The sequence below is a fragment of the Xylocopa sonorina genome, chromosome 5 (genome assembly GCF_050948175.1).
Source record: "Xylocopa sonorina isolate GNS202 chromosome 5, iyXylSono1_principal, whole genome shotgun sequence".
Taxonomy (NCBI): domain Eukaryota; kingdom Metazoa; phylum Arthropoda; class Insecta; order Hymenoptera; family Apidae; genus Xylocopa; species Xylocopa sonorina.
Genome location: NC_135197.1, coordinates 13,500,136 through 13,517,874, shown reverse-complemented (window position 1 = coordinate 13,517,874; position 17,739 = coordinate 13,500,136). Strand labels below are relative to the sequence as shown.

The 17,739-nt window shown below is 51.7% G+C and overlaps 1 protein-coding gene across 1 annotated transcript in view; it reads right to left on the bottom strand.

Annotated features, from left to right (window-relative positions):
• The window catches only part of LOC143423365 (electroneutral sodium bicarbonate exchanger 1-like), a 284,457-nt gene that overhangs the window by 140,190 nt on the left and 126,528 nt on the right, over positions 1-17,739 (bottom strand). The window lies entirely within an intron of this gene.

The following is a 17,739-nucleotide window of genomic DNA, read 5'->3' as shown; positions in this document are numbered from 1 at the left end:
CATATGTATGTGTTTGTTGGAAAAAAAATGCGTGACTTATCTTAACTCCGATTTACCTCTCTTTACTTTAAATGTAAATATGAAAACATATATCTTGTATTATATCAGTTACAAGGATACATGCATTTTTACCGTATGTACTTGCGACGGGTGAATACGTAAATTAAAAGAAAAAAAAAAATTTCTAAGTTAAGTCGTTGCGATTACAGCAAAATACGACGTAACCGTAACAAATCGTAATGGTTAAGCGTTAATACTACCACTAATAAACTTAAAATTATGAGGCAATTATGTTCATATATATATATATATATATACGTAACCATACATATATATATATATATATATATATATATATATATATATAGTAAGTACTATGGAAAATAAATCTATATATACAAATAAATTATACCTTATCGTATAATATCATTTCTGTTAAATTATATTATTCCAACGACTGATTTTGCGAGTAAAAATATGAAAATGTTGGTACATACACGCGTTAAATTCTGTCGAACCGTTTGAATATTCCCGGGCGACCGAGGGACAGATTAGTCGGGGGGGTTGTCGTCAGATGGCAGTAGCGGCGAGCACATCCGCAGAATCAAAAAAGACAGCTGGGAAGTGTAACATCACACATCGATTCGGCGGCTCTGCAAGCTCGAAAAAACTTTCTGTTTCCGCGTTTCTCGCGGCTGCTGACGTTTCAGCGAGAGATAAACGGTGGCCCGTCGCGTTCGTACGATCGAGACGCGTGTGGTGCGGTGTAGAAAGTGACCGTTCTACGAACCGATGTGCCGATAGAAACGTGACTGTTGGTTATGCGGTGGTTCCTGTCACGAACAGCAGCCCTTGTTCAACCCCCGTTTCACGATTCTCGCAGCGACGAAGGAGGGAAGCTCTGCATGATACAACTCTCGAGGTCACTGCATTGCGGTGAGTACAACGAACGTTCCCGTTTATTTTTACCGATTATCTTTTACTTTATTCCTCTCTACTTTAAACCGACGTCGAAGGGGTGGAGAGGGGTGGGGAGTTGGGGGGGTTCATTACCCTTCGCGACGAACATAGTTGTACGTCTGCGAATTTCATCCGCACGATTATACATCGTCTTTTTCTGTTTCTTACTCTGCGCGAAGTAACGCGTATCGTTTGTTTAGCGAATATTAGGGAGAGAGGAGCACGGTAGCGTGCACATTTCTCGACCGCTTAGCGTCCGGCGAACTCGACGGTGATTTTGGAGCGACACACGAGGGTAACGTAAGAATGGAGCGTGCCAGCGAGTTTTCATTCATTCGACGGCGCGACGGATTCGGCGCTCGCGACAGTTTCGGAGATTATCGCCGAGAAACGTCTAGTACGAGGTTAACAAACAAGAGTCGCGTCCCGTGTTTACGGTCGGATTATTAAAATCTTCTGCGTGGTGTATATCGTTGGAGCGATATCGAATTTTCGGCTAATCCGAGGCCACGTACGTGTGCATGAAATATTTGATGCGCACGCAGAAGCACACGTAAACCTCGAAAGTGTCGACGACATCGTGTCGGCACGAATCGTTTCGTCGATCGCAATACGCGAGAAACTCCAACACGCGTGGTGCTCCGTCGAAAGCCAGCCGGAGGACAAAACCCGGGGTCCCGATTAAACGTAAGAGGAGAGAACGAGCCGGTAGAGAAAGCTCCAGCGTCAAAGGAACAATCGCCAGCCGTGAAATCAGCTTTTTATCTCGTAACAATACAACTAACATTGTTTACCAAACGCGAATACTTATCCGTACGTAGTTGGTAAACGGTGAAGGGTACACTGAACTTATAACGCAGGAGCAGGCAGGATCCAAAGGTACAGATACGTATGTACTGTGTACGTAAAAGTACGATAGGATGGTTGTTGTCGCGTTGCCGTGATTTTTCCTCGACGTTCTCGGAACACCGACAACTATTATAACCTCTGTCGCGTGTAATGTTTAACTACGTGCCCTCGAGTGTAACAAAAGCGGAGTCCTTCCGTTGATCGGTGCAAGCTGACACGAGCGACGTCGTTACCCGGCGATTGTTCTCCTCGCGTTCTCGGAATATTTATCAACGCTCGTGCGACGCCACGGGAACAATCGGAATCCGTGGTACACAGTAGTCAGCATCTTTAATAATGGGACGGTGCAGGGTCGTATTGATTTTGGGGCGCAAGGTGCGGTGGCAAGCCGTTTTCAACCGGTGCCAATAGAGATTAACGCCTTTCCGTGGAAACAGAGGGTTCGTTCGGTACTTATTTCGGTCGTTCCTCGCTACGTCTCCCCGAGAACTTTGCCCTTAAAAGTCTCGCTCGCCTTATCGGCGAAACCTTTAAGCGCGCGCTCGATAAAAAGGCTTTCCCGTCTATTCGTTATCGATGTTGGACCTTAAAGGTCGAGAGGAGTGTACGTACGGTCGTCGATCGGGAGGAACGCGTCACTGCAACGGGAGGGTTAACATTCGAAACTGAACGATTCAAATTAACACGGAGCTATCCGGTTCTGAAGTTCCGTCGTTTAGCCGAGCGAAACACGTGTCATCCGATTCCCCCGGTGGTTTCAGCGTCTTGCGATAATTGTACGCGTAACTCGAAGTCTCTTTGACCGTATTAAATTGGACGCGATACTCGGAAGAACCGGAAACCGGGTCACGGGGCTTCTCTCGAGGGCGGCTCGGGAATGAAAACTCGGCTGGAGCCGAGCCGGGTCGACGGGAAAAATTTGTAAACGCTCGAAATGCCCGTAGACCGTCGGAGGCTAGAAGTCTTAACGCTCGAGCACGATTTCTCGTTCCGTTTCGCTTTGGTCCTCGCGTCGGTGCTCCTCGTCAATACGTTTACCGGGCAATCGTTATCGACTTTCCTTTTTCCACGGGCTCCCTTTGTGCGCCGCGTTCTCGCATCAGTGATTCACCATCGCTACGGCACGATAACAATATTTTGTCGACCGATAACACGATCTTCCCCGGACAAAGGGGAACGTAGGAAAGGAGGGAGGTAGGCGGGGGTGAATACGGGGGTGGCCACCTTAAACCGTTTGTTCTCGATCTCTTCCTCGCCGGGTTCTTCCGTGTTTCTTCGACGTTCCGTTCGAGTTTAAAGGGATAAAATACCGACCGTTCTAGGTCCCATCCTACCCCGAACAGAGTTCGCCCTCGACCATCAGATTACCGTCTCCGGCTCCCCTGTGCGTCCCCTCCGTTTCGGGGCGCCGCGCCGCCTCGCGTCGCGATCAAATACACTCGGATTCGCGGTCCGGACACGCGCGATACAGGGCGAAACTCTCGAGAAGAGGAAAGAAGAGAATAGAAGGGAAAGGAGAGGAGGAAAAGTTATCGCGACAATAGCGGGTTTCCTTTTTTCCTCTCTTTTTCTTCTCGTAGCCGAGGTTTCCGCGTAGAGAGGCATTTCGCTGGTCCGTAAAAACGGTGTTCCATTCAGGGGGGGTACGCGAGAGCTGGGTCGAGTCGGGTCGGGTCGGGTCGGGTCGTGTTGGGTTGAGAGTCGGGGCGATCCGATTCGTGAAACTGCCGTTAACCGACTGGTGGATAAAATTCTTTTTGCCGCGAGAAGTAAAAAGTTTGCTCGCTGGAGGGCGGCGAGAAAGAGAGAGAGAGAGAGAGAGAGAGAGGGAGAAGCGGAAGCGTATCGCGAGAGACGCGTCTCCGGCGTGTTCGTCGTTCCATCAAAGTCGCCCCTGTTCAAGGCCGGTCAGGGATACGTCCTTTTTGGTCGCTGGCTGATCGGCCTTGGTCGCTGCGATCAATCGAAGTCTCCTTGCTCGCCCTTCACCCTCTCCTCTCGTCTCCTCTCCTCTCCTCTGGTCCTATCGACGATCTTGCGGCCATAGACCTCCCTGTGACAGGATTCTGACACTCTGCCCGTTGGAAATTAACCTCCTGGTATATAGAGAGGCGAATTTGCATCGTATTTCGCTCGCTACCGTTCTCCCTTTCCTCCCCTTTCTTTTTTCCTTCGTTCTATCAACAAAATCGAAAGCTACCTGGTCGTAAATTCTTGGTGGTGTCGGGGATGATCCGCGCGAACAAGCTCTCGCGACTGTTTTTCCGTTGATAGTCGGAATGCAGCGGATCGACTCGACTCCGACTCTCACGACATCTCACCTCGCGATATATTACTCCTCCGAGTGGTATGCGTGCGTGTCTGTGTCTGCGAACACGCGCCCGTACGTATAGCTTATCAGAGGAGACCGAGGTCTCTCTTGAAAATGGATGCAATTCCAGGGGCGTACCGAGCGTTCCGCTCGCGTTTAGTCCTGCGATCTTCCACCGTGGGTACATACGTGTATGCATACATAGACCAGGTCCAAACCTAATATCGTGTTTTGACCCTCCTCCCTCTCTGTCTCTTCGTCAACCCCTCTGCTCGCTGGCAACCCCCTTTCCACTCTCCTCACTCTCTCTCTCTCTCTCTCTCTCTCTCTCTCTCTCTCTCTCTCTCTCTCTCTCTCTCTCTCTCTCTCTGTTTCGCTTGAGCGCTCGCATAGGACGATCGCAGCCAGTTTGATGTTTACCGGGTGCGGTGGTGCGCGTCGCACACACTCGCCTACGCACAGGGCACAAAGTGTTAAAAAGCTCGTGTAACCGCAATGCGGATATCTCGTGTGCCCGTCGCCGCGCGCGAGCACCAACTTTCCCTCTGATTCGATGCCCGTTGTTTTCTTCCAATCCGCCGCCGCGGCGAAACGATCGAACCCCGGTGAACTCTATTGGTCGATGCTCGGTTGTTCGCGGAACCGTTTCGATCCGTCGTCTCACCCTGGCCGCCGCGACGCGCCGCGCCGTAGCTTTGTCAACCCCTCCGCGCGCACCCCTCGCGGTAAAGGTGTCGACGAATCATTCCTCGCGGCGAATCAATCTTTTTTCACCCCTTTTATTCCCCACGGCGATACGTGTGTTTTAACGTTGCTCGTCGATCGCCGCTTCTCCGATTCCGCTCGAAATCGAGCTGTCACGTTGCCAATGTACATCCACCTATCTACCCGTGTTTCTCCACCGGTATTACCGGCTTCTCCGTTTACATTGCGGTCGCGCGACGAGACCCACCGCGTAGAATAGCTGGAAATTTTAGCGAACGATTCTTCCCCGATAATTGGGAGGATCCGTGGAGTTTTTCGAGCGCGCGAGGGAGGAGGCGTCGATCCAAAGAAGGATTCGTAGGGGGAGGCGCGACACGAGCAGAAACGAGAAGTCACGCCGCTGGTAACAGGATTTATCGCGTTCTTAGATCGTGCATCACGATATCCCGGTGAATTTACAGCTCGTTCCTGCGCGCCGGCTAAAAATCGATGAAGAGTTCCGCTCGGGAATATTGGAGGAGACTTCCGAGGGTAGAATGCGAGGCGATTCTCGCCGGGACCGATCGAGATCTCTCGACTGGGTGTACGGAACGATGCTGATATATTTTTGCTCCCGGACCATTTACGAAACACCGTGGAAGGTGCGATCGGCACGGTGTACACCCGCAGCCAGCCGAAACGAAGAGAAACAAAAGGGGAGGACGGGGGCGATATCATTTGCGCGAGGTGGTTAGAGGGCGAGGAATCGTGAATAACCGTAGACGGCTGCGGAGAGTGTTCCGTTATCGAACGAACGATGGTGCCGCGAAGATGGTAAAAGGAGAACGAACGGTAGAACGGAACCAGGGGGAGGAGAGGGTAAAGAGCCGAATGGTAACGCATTCGTGCAGACGAGGACGCGGAGTTCGTCGATATTTCGGTTCTCTCTCCCCCTTGGCCCTTTCGGACGTGGCTTAATCACCGTGATGGCTTCCCTGCTCCCGCGACTTTATCTCGACCGGCACACGTTGCGTCCCTACCAGGATTATTCCGTATCCGTTAATTTCTCTCATCGAATTATCGCCTGGCGAAAACATTAGCCGGTACGAAGTCGCACGGTCGCGTCTTGTAACGCGCGCCGATTCGACAACCTATTTAGCACGGTGTTCGAACGTAACGAATCTACTTGTTCGTTTATGCGATTAACGAGAAGTTCCTTGCAGCTACTCGATAATTCGATCGATCGGAGTGCTCCTCGACGGCCTCGTTCCCTCCCCTGTGCACACTGTGGTAAATTCGCGCCCGCGCGCGCTCCACGCAACGCGGGTACACGCGCATGTACGCGTACGCGAGAATTACGGGCAGTTGACCCATATGAACGCGTACCGGTTCGATCTTTGCCTCCCGGTATTTCATAAATCCCCTGTTAGCCGCCACGATTACGATTACTGCTCTATCCCCGCTGGTACGAGCCCAGCTCCTCGATACGATCCGTTAGAAAATCTTTCCCCGAGGTTGCGTTCGTCGTTACGAAGTACCTCGAAGGAGCAGAGTGAACTGGTCCGAAAGTCGTTGAAATTTCAAACGTTCAACGCGTCGCGCGACTAATTGTATTATATCGTTAAATAAATTATTCAAAGAAAGCGAGAGAGGGAGAGAGAGCGCGAGAAAGAGGCGAGGGGCGCGGATACGGTCGCGCCACTCGTGCAAAAGATCCGTGGCCCAGCGAGCGTACGTCGAGACCTATTCACCCCGATGTTTTTTCCCTCCTTGTGCACGTAGATGTAATATATTCCGGCTCTTCCGTCCGCGTGCTCCTTTGCGCGAACGCTCCCTGTAATTATCCCTCGCCCTTTACGCGAGAGGTGCGTCACCGTGAACGAGACGCAGCGGCGGTGCCGCGCGCGCGTACACCACCCCTAACCGTGTATATATGTATATATATTTATCGTTTCCGGATCCACCTAGCCCGCGTCTCTCCTTCCAGTTTGTTGGCTCCTCTACGATTTCATTCGCGTTGCGACGCGATTTCCAGCACCGCGGTGCGCATCTTCAGCGCGGAAACCCCCTTCGTTTCGCTGTTCGCTCGGCACGCCTCGCTCGCCTCGAATTCCACGAAAATATCCCCCGAGAGCTTTCTTGTTACCTGCCGCGATACTCGTACGAGCCGCTTAAGAAGCGATCAAATTAAACCGGCCCCGTCGCGATGGAACGCGCTCCGTCCGACATTTTTCTTATCCACCCACTTAACGACGCGTAATATAATCTCCGCCCGTTATCATCCCTCTCCGGCCATTCGTTTCGTGTTTGCGCGAAACCTCTGCGACGAGCAGCCCCGTCCCGCAAAAAAAGACATGGAAATTCCCACCCTCGGCTCTTCGTCCTCGATTCGACGTTACCTTAAACCACGTACGACGGCGTCTTACGGGGGTGTAACGCAGCCAGGGTGAACGTGGCCACCGAACTTTCAAATCCAGAGTAAGAAGATTTGTACGAGTAAGTTTCCCGGGGAAACGCAACGTTGAACTTTGATTCGCAACGCGTGTCTCGGGGTATATGGGTTAAACGACGAATTATATTCGAGGGGTCGACGAGGGGGATTAAAAGGGTGGCGCGTGGCGATTCTTCCTGCGAACGTGGACGGAACTCGTCGCTCGTTTCTTTTCTCGTCCCTTTCCGCCGGCTGTTGTCAGGTTTCGTCGTTGAATGCGCGGGTAACGAACGAGGCGTACTCACGCGAAAGAAATCGCGCGACCGTTCCTCGTTTTCGTCGACGCGTCCGCGATTTCCGTTCAAGCTACTCGGGGAAACTGATTCAACGGGAACCGTGGCTCTTTCTCGTCTCCATGTAAAACCGTGTATACCACGCGCTGCGAACTGTATATTCGCGGTCCAGAATCCGGTGGGGAAGTTCTTCTGTATTTTCTCGGGTTCGTCGACCGCGTCGTTCGCCATATGTACGCTCCGCAATCCGATACTTCGAACAGTTCCGCTGTCCGTACGTGATTGGCGTTACACCCGACGTTCTCTGATATTTTTCAACGTCGCGACTCTCCGGTTTCCTTTACGCCTCTCTCTCCCTCTCTGTTTTTCTCCCTCGACCGGGGCACAGCCTCGCGAGCTTTCCGCGGCAGAAAGCTCGCAAAGTAGGGTCGATTCGAGCGTGACGCGTCCCAGCATAAATCGTTTGGCCTGACGCGTCCGACGGTTAATAGATTCGTATGTTTATTGCCTCGGTACGGTCCGCAGCTTTGGTTCGTACGCAGGGCGCCTCTTTGTCGGGGGACGAGCCCGCACTTTGTCCAGTTGGCAGCCGTCTCTCCGCCGGATCGTGCCGTCTTTTCCCTGCCAGTCGTGAGAAAAAGGAATACGCGCCACGACTTTAATTTTCCACGTTGCACGTTCATGCCTTCGGGTACGATTTCCTCTTCGATGCCTTACGTTTTCATTCGAACGATCCTCGAGAACGTCGAACGTGCACCACCATCGGGACCGGAGACTATACTGCTCCAGTTTTATTTTCCACGCTCGTAACTGCATCGTCCACGGGAAGGGGTATAGAGAGAGAGAGAGAGAGAGAGAAAGAGAGAGACAGAAACGCCGCGAGCGTTTCTTTAACCTTACGTTTCGGTTGGCGAATCGAGTGAATCTTCGGGCGGAGAAGCGAAGGGTCGCGCGATAGGGGTGACGCACTTTTCCGAAACACGATGGTGCCGGCTGCGTTGCAGGCTTTGCCTCGACTATCCGGATAAACGCGAATCGATAGTGGTAGGCAAGGTTTAATATAGACGATTAAAGGTAAAAATGACTCGAATTTCCCGAGCGGTCCCGGGTGTCATTTGCAACCCCGACCCGATATCATTCATGCCCGTTCGAGTATCGAGCGAAAAAATAACGGGCGTGTAATTAACCCTTCCGGCGTGTCGGCTCGATACGCTGGTCCACGTTTAATTTCACTAATTATACGTGACCGGCAGGGATTAGCTCCCTGTCAGAGCCAACAGCCGCGTCATTACGCGATATCGTTCGGAACTAAAAGGATTAAAATTGCGCAACAGAGGAGGCGGTAAGGTAGATAGGTAGGTAGGTAGGTAGGTAGGTAGGTAGGTAGGTTGGTAGGTAGGTGAGTAGATAGGTGGATGTTAAGCCCGGGAAATGCGAGAGCGCAGTAGAGCGCGGCGCTCGCAAAAGATATTGAAAAGGCTCGAAAGAGTTAAGCAGCGAGCAAAAAGTCAGACAGAAAAGTCGATAGTCGGGCAACCGGTATGCCGTGCATTGAATGAGGGCGCGGTGCACGGATCCGTTAGCCGAGTGCATCTGCACGATGCGGAGCTGCACATCGTGCCGCAACAAGGTAGCCTACTCTCTCTCTCTCTCTCTCTTTGCCTCCGTTCTTGCTCGTTTTTCCCTTTCCCACGGCCGAGGTTGCATTTACAAGAGAGCCCAGCGCTCGTATTTCCATCCTCGATGGCTGCTGAAAACCGAAACGCCTGCACCGTTGCACCACCGCCTATGCTTCTTCTTCGTTCCCCCTATTTCTCGTCCGCTGACGAGATCGGCCCGTCGTCGAACGATGCTGGAAATCTCCGCCGCCGATACGCCAAGGCTTTCCATATTACAATTTTTAAATATTCAACAACGCATCGTTTCCGTCGAAGATACGGGGGGGAGCCGCGTCCGTTCACGGCTTTACCCGCCTACTCTTCCACACCTATCCGCCGCGTTGGTACGCGCGCGATCGATATTCTAATATCGAAATGATCTTCGCCGGTAAATTACATTTTATACGACGTGCCGTGATAAATTAAGATTTTGCGCCGCGTTCGCGCAACAATGCCACCGATATTCCTCGACGATGAATTTTTCGGTGCGCGTCCCGCTTTTATGGCCGAGCAGCGAAATCGAAGAATGATGAGAAAGTTGTATGCTCTACGGGCCACGGAGAAACGGTTCCGGATGTCGCAAAAATCGCGTAATCGTTCGAAACCTTTCTGCCGGCCATTGATGGCTGGGGGTACCATTGTCGGAGCAATGGCTCTTTCATCGTCCAACTGTAACGAATTATCGTTCGTCGAACTTGGCCTGGTCACCATCCGCCTGGCGTCATCGTACGAAGCGATCAACTTTTTGGGCGACGCATTCGTTACCCGTGTCCGTATCGTAAAGATCGAGGGACGAGAACCTTCGCGATTCTCTCTCGCGTCGCGGGCAGATGTTTCCGGGGTTTCTCGTTAGCGAACGTTTCACGGCGCACCGCGGCGTTTTCATTCCCGAGCGGGTATTCGATTTTCGAGCTGGAACGCGTCGAGGGCGGTCGGCATCGTGCCAGCTTCCACGCTGGTTGATTACAATTTTTAAATATTCAACGTAACATCCGCGAGGAGATACGAGAGCGGTCGATGTCAGATGCATCCTCGATGCTTCGATGCATCCTCCCGATCTTCGATCCCGAGACATTGTAAACGCTCTTCTCCATCTAGGGTGGAAGAACGGCTGAATCGAGCCTTCGAATTCGAAGCCACCATTCTCGACTGGTTCGATCGCGATTGAAAAATATTCGTCGACACGTTTTACCAGTGGTAACGCGAAATACAACACGCGATACGACGCGTGGCGTTCCCGAACCGAGCTCCAACTAACTTTATTGAAAAGTATCTAGCTAAGTCCCGAGGAACAAAGGTGGCGGTGGTTCCTCGACCTTTTCCCACCTACTTTCTGTCCGTGGCCCTCGATCGGCCGCCGTCCCTGGAACGGAATATTGCCTTTTCGTCGTCGTGCAAGCAAAATCCTTTCCTCCCGCTCGAACACTCGCTGGAAATTGACTCTGCTTATATCGGCTTACAGGCGGCTTTGCAGCCTCTTCGCTCTCCTCTGTTCGTCGTTCCCCGTAGTTCTTTCGGTTTCATCGGGCCGCGCCTACCGGCTGTCGCTTCGTAGGGCCCTTTGTGACGCGGCAGCCCAAACCTCCGCGACCTACGCGGACGACCGCGAATCAATTTTATTTCTTCCGCCGAATCGTTCCTCGTCGAATGAATAATTCATCGTTAAGAAAATTTCCGGCTGCTCCAACGTTACGCGCGATTCTCGAAGGTTCTCCGCGCGTATCGTTACGTGGTCGTGTCATCTTTATCCTTTCGAAGGGACGGCGAACCCTCCCTTTCGTTTTCCTTCCACGGCCCCGTCTTCGTTCGAGCCAGCTGCGCGCCAGTTCGTTTCCGTAGGTGTGGACGTATTAAAACGGTGCACACGAGAACTACCCACTCTGCTCAACCGTTCTCGTTAGTTTTCGGCCCGGGGAATCTCCTCCCCTCGGTGTTTCAGAAAAATTTGTTCGCCGCGGCAAGAAAGAGCTACTTTCGTTCCGCGATGCCTGTAAAGTACGCCACTTTACAGTCTAACGTGTTGCGGGTGCATCGGGATTTTCTTGGCAACTTTTTTTCCTACCACCACTCGAGGCGTGTTCCCAGTTAATTCGAGCAAAGTGCTTCGAAGGTTCGTAAATAGCTGTGGAAACATCGCGAATACGGGCAACAGAGACACCTTGCAAGAGGAGAGGGTTAACTTCCCGTACGTTTAAGAAACTTTTCGGCTAATTTCCCCCGCTTCCTAACCACTCGTTCGCTTCAACGCCGAGACGCGGAAAACGTTATTCTTCTAAAATGATTTACGACGATTTGCCGGGTTACCTCGTCGCGTTGCGTTCGCGTGCATTTCCAAATGTTTGCCAAATATGTTTCGCGCTCGTACTCGACTCCATCCCAGGGTGATATTAAACGCTGTTCGCATTCACTGTCTCTCGCTGGACCGTTCGCGAATAAATAACCGTAAATGCGCGGAAAAAAGGAAGGAAAAGGAAGAAGGGAGGGGAAAAAACAGCAGCGAAAAGTCGCTGGGAAAAACGACGTATTGTCACGTTTTGCGTCATGAATTTTTGCGGCCTAGTTCCGAGTCGACGTCGGATTTTTCCCGTGGAAACTGGGCCCGGCGAAACGCTAACGGTGCGTTGATTTTCGGCCTCGTCAATTTGTCACCGACGATCATCCACCCGCGCTCCCTCAACCCCTACTTGATCGCCCCGATCGAACTTTAATACCGCGTCCAGCCTTTTATTTCTCGCAGATAGCTCGGCATAAATCTTCTCGCATCCGTGAATCCGTGCTCACACGAGCACCCCTCTACTTTATACCCAGGTTACATGCATAATTCGACGCGTGCATTTGTCGAAACTTTATGCGATGGACGTTGCCGGATGATCGATTCGTCAGCGATTAATTACTCGAGTTGCAGTGTCGCAACGATGGATAATCTTGCGAAGGCTGTTAATAATTCAGAGAATAGTTGCGTATTCGTTGGTGTCGGTGGGTAACGCGTTAAAATACCCTCTTGTAAGTTCCCAGCCGAGGCGACGCGACGCGACGCGACGTTGTCGTGTCCGTATGGAGCTCTATTTTTATCCCTGCGTCGGTTCCTTTCCTTCTTTTTTTTTCGCGTTGACTGTTGCTGACATAGAACACGAGGAATCTCCGCTGCTGCTGCTGCTGCTGCTGGCAGGAAGTCTCGACTTTGTTGTTTATTAGGAACTATGCTCCGCTTTTAAATCAGGAACGTAGATCGCTTCGCAGACGATTTCCCGGTTTAAATACGATATCGGCGCGAAGATGTGTATCCTCTTTGTGTAAATCAGCCGTGGCTCGTAAACAGTATATTCACGTTTCGGAGGAATCCGTATTCTAAATCGCGCACGCGTTTCGAAAGAGATTCCTTCTCGTATCGCGCACGCTTGGTTCGTCTGGTGTAAGCTGTGAATGAGATAAACTTGTTTAGAATCGTGAATCTGCTTACGTATATTCTCTGGCCTCCGCACCGCGGCGAGAGGTTTTATTTTTATCGTCAGACTGCCGGAAGTGGAGAGTTTCTCCGCTTTTTTAAAGGCAAAATTAAATCAAACGCGCGCAAAGAAGCTAGCAAACTCCTCGGACATGTTTCAGTAGACCGAAGGTGACAACGACCGGGCTAATTGCCTCGCAATTCCTGTTAACTTCCATTTTCAGCCCGGCGTATAGGGTTTAACCGCGTTAATTTTCATTTTCCTGCTCATATTGTAAGATTTACCTAACGTCAATTTACCTTGCACCGCATAATGTAGCTTTCAGCGAGCGTGAAGAGAGTATCGCGTATCAGAGCTCCCTCCGACGGTTAGACCAGCCTCTCGTTTTCACCGTTTATTTTAATTATTTACACGAACATTTCTATATTTATACGCAGTTTGTACGAGTTCCGCGAAAATATCGTAAACGCGCTAAAACCCGACGTCTCGACGAGAAGAATAATCCGTCTCTCGGTTTCTCTGGTAAATTAGAGGAGTACGCGATACGATCTCGGGCGTCGAGGTAGTATCGGCCAGGACTCGTTCGATCAAACTTCCTCGAAGGCGGAGGAAGAATACGCGGTTCAACTTGTTCTCGTTGCCGTCATCCGTCCGTCCCGCGGTGCTCGAGAGTTACCGCCGCGAGTTTCGCTTTTATACGACTCGCGTTTTGTTCTCGCGTGTCTGTTACCGGCGGCCATTGTAATCCTTGTAAACGGATTCGCGCGTGCAAATCATCGTTGCAACGTATCAAGCTAGAATTCAATTCCGCACCCTCGCGCCCTCCGCTTCTCCATCGGTGGTGAATCAGCTCCGCGGAGGAAACGTTCTTTCTCTTCCCGGATGGAAAGTCGATCGCGCGAACGGAGAACGCGGAGAACGGGGTGGCGGTGCGATAGGGGTGTGACGTTGCCAGAGAGCAAGAGAGAGAGAGAGAGAGAGAGAGAGTGGTGAGAAATCGAGTAGAAATCCAGGAGCACCATTGGAACTTGGAAACGACGTAACGAAGTTTCGACTCGGCGCAACGAAAGTCGACCGATACTTGGTTCGTTCGCCGAGATGCATGTGCGCGCATCGAACATCGCCCTGTACGGTACCGTCGATGGTTACGATTCCTTTTTTCTCTCCCCTCGAACACGTAGAGGCGCGGAGGCGCGGTTAGAAATTCCGCGTGCCTCAGTCGTTCCGTCACCCTCGGCGAATTGAAATTTCCTTAGGTCCCTACGCTCCTCCCGACATTTCTCGGCCCTTTCATCCGATCCCTTTCGCTTCTAACCACGTTTGCGAGGACGCTTAGAAGGCATTGGGACAAATCGATATTCAGGGTTGAAAGTTTGATCGAGTCGCAATTTCACCGTTCGTCGGAGATGCCCCGACCGCGAGGTAGCCACGGCGTAATCTCGAACGCGATCGTTCGCCATTTTTCGGCTCGAGACGCGCTACCGGCCAGTGGGTGGTTATTTATCGCGACGCCATTACGGCGAACCCTATTCCTTCGCCCCTCGAGACGTAATTACTCTGCCGGATCGGTGAACACGGGACGATTTTCGTGCGAGACTTCAAATAATGGAAATGGGTCGTGACGATTTTCATGAAATTTTGATAAATCACCGAAATCTGCGCCGAGGACCGGTGGCCCATCGGACTGTGGCGGAGCGATCGTAATTCCGTTGGATCCTCGAGCAATAAAGAAGCAGGAAAAAAAGGAGAGCGCCGCGGAGGGATCCGAAGACGCGCGAGAATCGAATTACTGCCGTCGGAAATGATTTATATTCCGCGGATTCGAGGAGCTTCCTTAACCCATTTCTCCGAATTTTAAGGCGCGCGCTCTTTCCCCTCTCGATAAGTACGGTACCAGCCATCTCCTCCTACGTTTCTTGCCGCCTCCTCCACCCTTTGCTCGTCGCCCGTGTCCCCCGAACGATCCCTCTTCTCGATCATTCCGCGATCTTTCCTCGCCCGTCCGTCTATCCGTCCCTCTTGATACCAGTTCGAGAAGTTCGCCGCCGCGTTACGCGTTTCCGCGAGCGGAAATTGTCCTGTCTCGCAAATCATCTTCCTCTTCTTTCGTCCTCCCCCTCAGCGTTGTATCGCGTCCGTGCGTCGCGATATACACGCGAGTGCAGAGGTGTCCGCGAACGGGCGTATCTACCGCCGATTTCGTTGCGACGTTATCTTTCGACAACGACCGTTTCGTACCGCGGACGCGAATAACTTCGTCCCAAATTCCCCGGATGGAAGTTGATTCGCGTTACCGCGATTCAGTCCTGGTTTTGCCTTCTCGCGAGAGGAAATTAATTATTGGACGATAACTGGTAAAACTGGTAAAACAGTGGCTAAAGAGTAAGCTCGGATCATTAGCCATCCGGCTCGTTTATTTTTCCGCGACCCAGCGGGGCGGCCGTGAATTTAAGCGGCAAGCAGAGAGAACCCAATTTAGCGAAACTAGCAGCATGTTGACGCGTGCTGGCGGAGGCTGAAACGGCCCGGATCAATTCGAGTTCCACGAATCTGTAATACCCCGACTAATTAGCGACCACGGTAATCTCAGAGGTGCAACTAGACGGACGGATTATCCGGAGGGCTATCCGTGAAGGCATACGTGTCTCGCGGATATACCCAGCTCCCGTCAAAATTTCCATTGCGTTCCAAATGCGTTTCCAATGCCGGCGAACCTTTTCGCCAGACTTATCGCTAACAGCAGACGCGATTTAAGATCGCGTCGAGCGGCGATACCGGTATCTCTCGATACCACGGTTTAAGGTGGAAGAACGAAAAGGGTAGGGTCGCCCTCTCGCGCGCGGGCTCGCAGATAGATTAAAAAACTTCTTTCGCAAAGTTCCTTTCCACCACCTAATCAGCTTGCACGAATGCGATGGCAAGAGCGCTCCTCCACGCGAAGATACACTGATTAAATCGTTTCGAATTAATCGGCGGGTAACGAGGCAGTTCCTTTCTGGGCCAAAGTTGTTCGACTTTTTAAATCAGAGTTTCCTTCTCGCGCAGCCCGATACGTGGCACTTATTCAAAAATTGGTAGCTCGCGAACGAGACGCGTATCTAACCTGGGACGAACGGAAATACCACTTGGAGCGGAATTTTGCGATCGTTCGTTTAAATTACCCTCGAATAAAGACACTTTGGTAGGTCTCTCGGGATCCGGTCTATTCTTGGAATTCTTTCTTACGATCTTCCCGTGGAATCTCCTCCGTGTTTCTGTTAACTCGACGCGGTATCGATTCGAGCGTTGCCCGGTTGGAACGGCGGCTGCGAATCGAAGCCTTTTAATCGAAGGTCGAATCCTCCGAAGCGCATCGGCGGAGGGGCAGTTCTGAAAGAGAGTCGCGAGAGGAATACCTAACCCGGATCCCTTGAGGATCCCTCGAGGATAACGCCGATAAAAACGCCTCCGCGTACCGGGGATTCATCAAGTACTTTCCCGAAGAGCGACAGGTGACAGAGATGATTACTTTTGCGGCTCCACGGTTCACGGCTGCTCCTGGCCCATGCGAATCGATGTTTCTTGCGGATTCTCGACGCACGGTTTGCTAAATGATCCCCGATTCTAAATTGCTTTCATCCCACGCCGTATCTCGAACGAACGGCGCGAGCGAATAGAAAATGTCCGGTTTTAATTTCGATGAAATATTTGATGCTATTCGATCGAAATAACAGCACTTTGGTTCTCCTCGACCTCTTTTCCACGGCGAATTCGCAATTCCTCCGTCGTGCGCGAACCTCGTTTGAATGAACCTAACCATCCAGCAAACGTTTTTCCAGCGCAATCTTTTTTGCCTTTTCCACTTTTTTCCCCTCTCCTTTCGAGCCGGTATTCAACGACGGTACCTCGATAGTACCGCGCGAACTCAGCTTAAATGGCCTAACCAGTTTCACCCAGAAAATGTTTTTCATGTAACGGCCCGGCGGAAGTTGGACTTGGACGAACTTAATTGGGTTTTGTTCCACGCCCTTCGATCGCTCGACTAGCTGCTGCCGCCACCGCCGCCGCTGTCGCGACTTTTGCCCTCTCTCACCCTTCGTGACGAGTGCCAGAACAACGTATCCGCGTTTTCCACGCGTTTTCCATCGGGATTTTCCCCCGTTGTTCGGCTATCGATCCCCTTTCCTACTCTCGCCTCCTTCCCGGCAGCCTTTCTTTCTCTGGGAATACGTACAGGCTGCTGGCTCGTTGATATTCGACGTGCCAAAAATCGATTCCAAGGGAACTACTCTCCGGGGACAGTTTTATGGGTTTTTATTTTCTCAACCTACATTTACTACGGCATCGATGAGGCCCCGCGTTCAACCCCTGTCGTTTCCATAGGAAATTAAACTTGCCGCGTTAAATGAACTGGCCTCGGCGCGAGAGAAATTCCTTTGGAATGCCTTCGAGAAAGTCGATCCGTTCTCGCCCTTTTGTCCTTTAACGTCGTAGCCGCGTGGATCGTCGGCGACGGGGTTTTCCACCGTCGTGGAAACTGGAGTTGCGTAACGTGATGCAACGAACGTGGTAGTCGAGTCGGACAAAGTCGATCTCGGGGGACGATTTCGCGCACGCCCTTTTCCCGTGGAAACGTCTTCGCTCGTTGCGTCGGCTCTTCCGCCGAGTGCCGTGAAGAATAAAAGCTTCGACGACGCGGCATCGGAAGAGAGCTTCGTGTTTTTCAATTCGCGGCCGATTGATTCGATCCGACGTCGTCGAACGTGTCTCGAAGACGATTCTTTCGGCGACGAGTTGCCACCGGGTGGGAGCTGATCCTGTGTTTCGCGGTGCATTTTCGACGCATCGATTTCTCGCGATAGCTGAGCAAACAGATACCGCGATAATGCCTAATAATAATTCCCTCGTCGTCCATGGAGATGTACGCCCCGGAGCAGAGCCGCATTAATCGCATTAGTCGCGAAACTTTCGACCAAAAGCGATCTTTTTTTTTGGTCGGAGTGTGGGCGCGGAGCTATAATGAGACGTCGTTACGGTTACTCGGCCGTCGGCAAAAGCTTCGTTCTCCTTTCTGTTTTTATTAATATTTCATTGGTCGGATCGGATCGTCCATTATTCTCTCGCATCG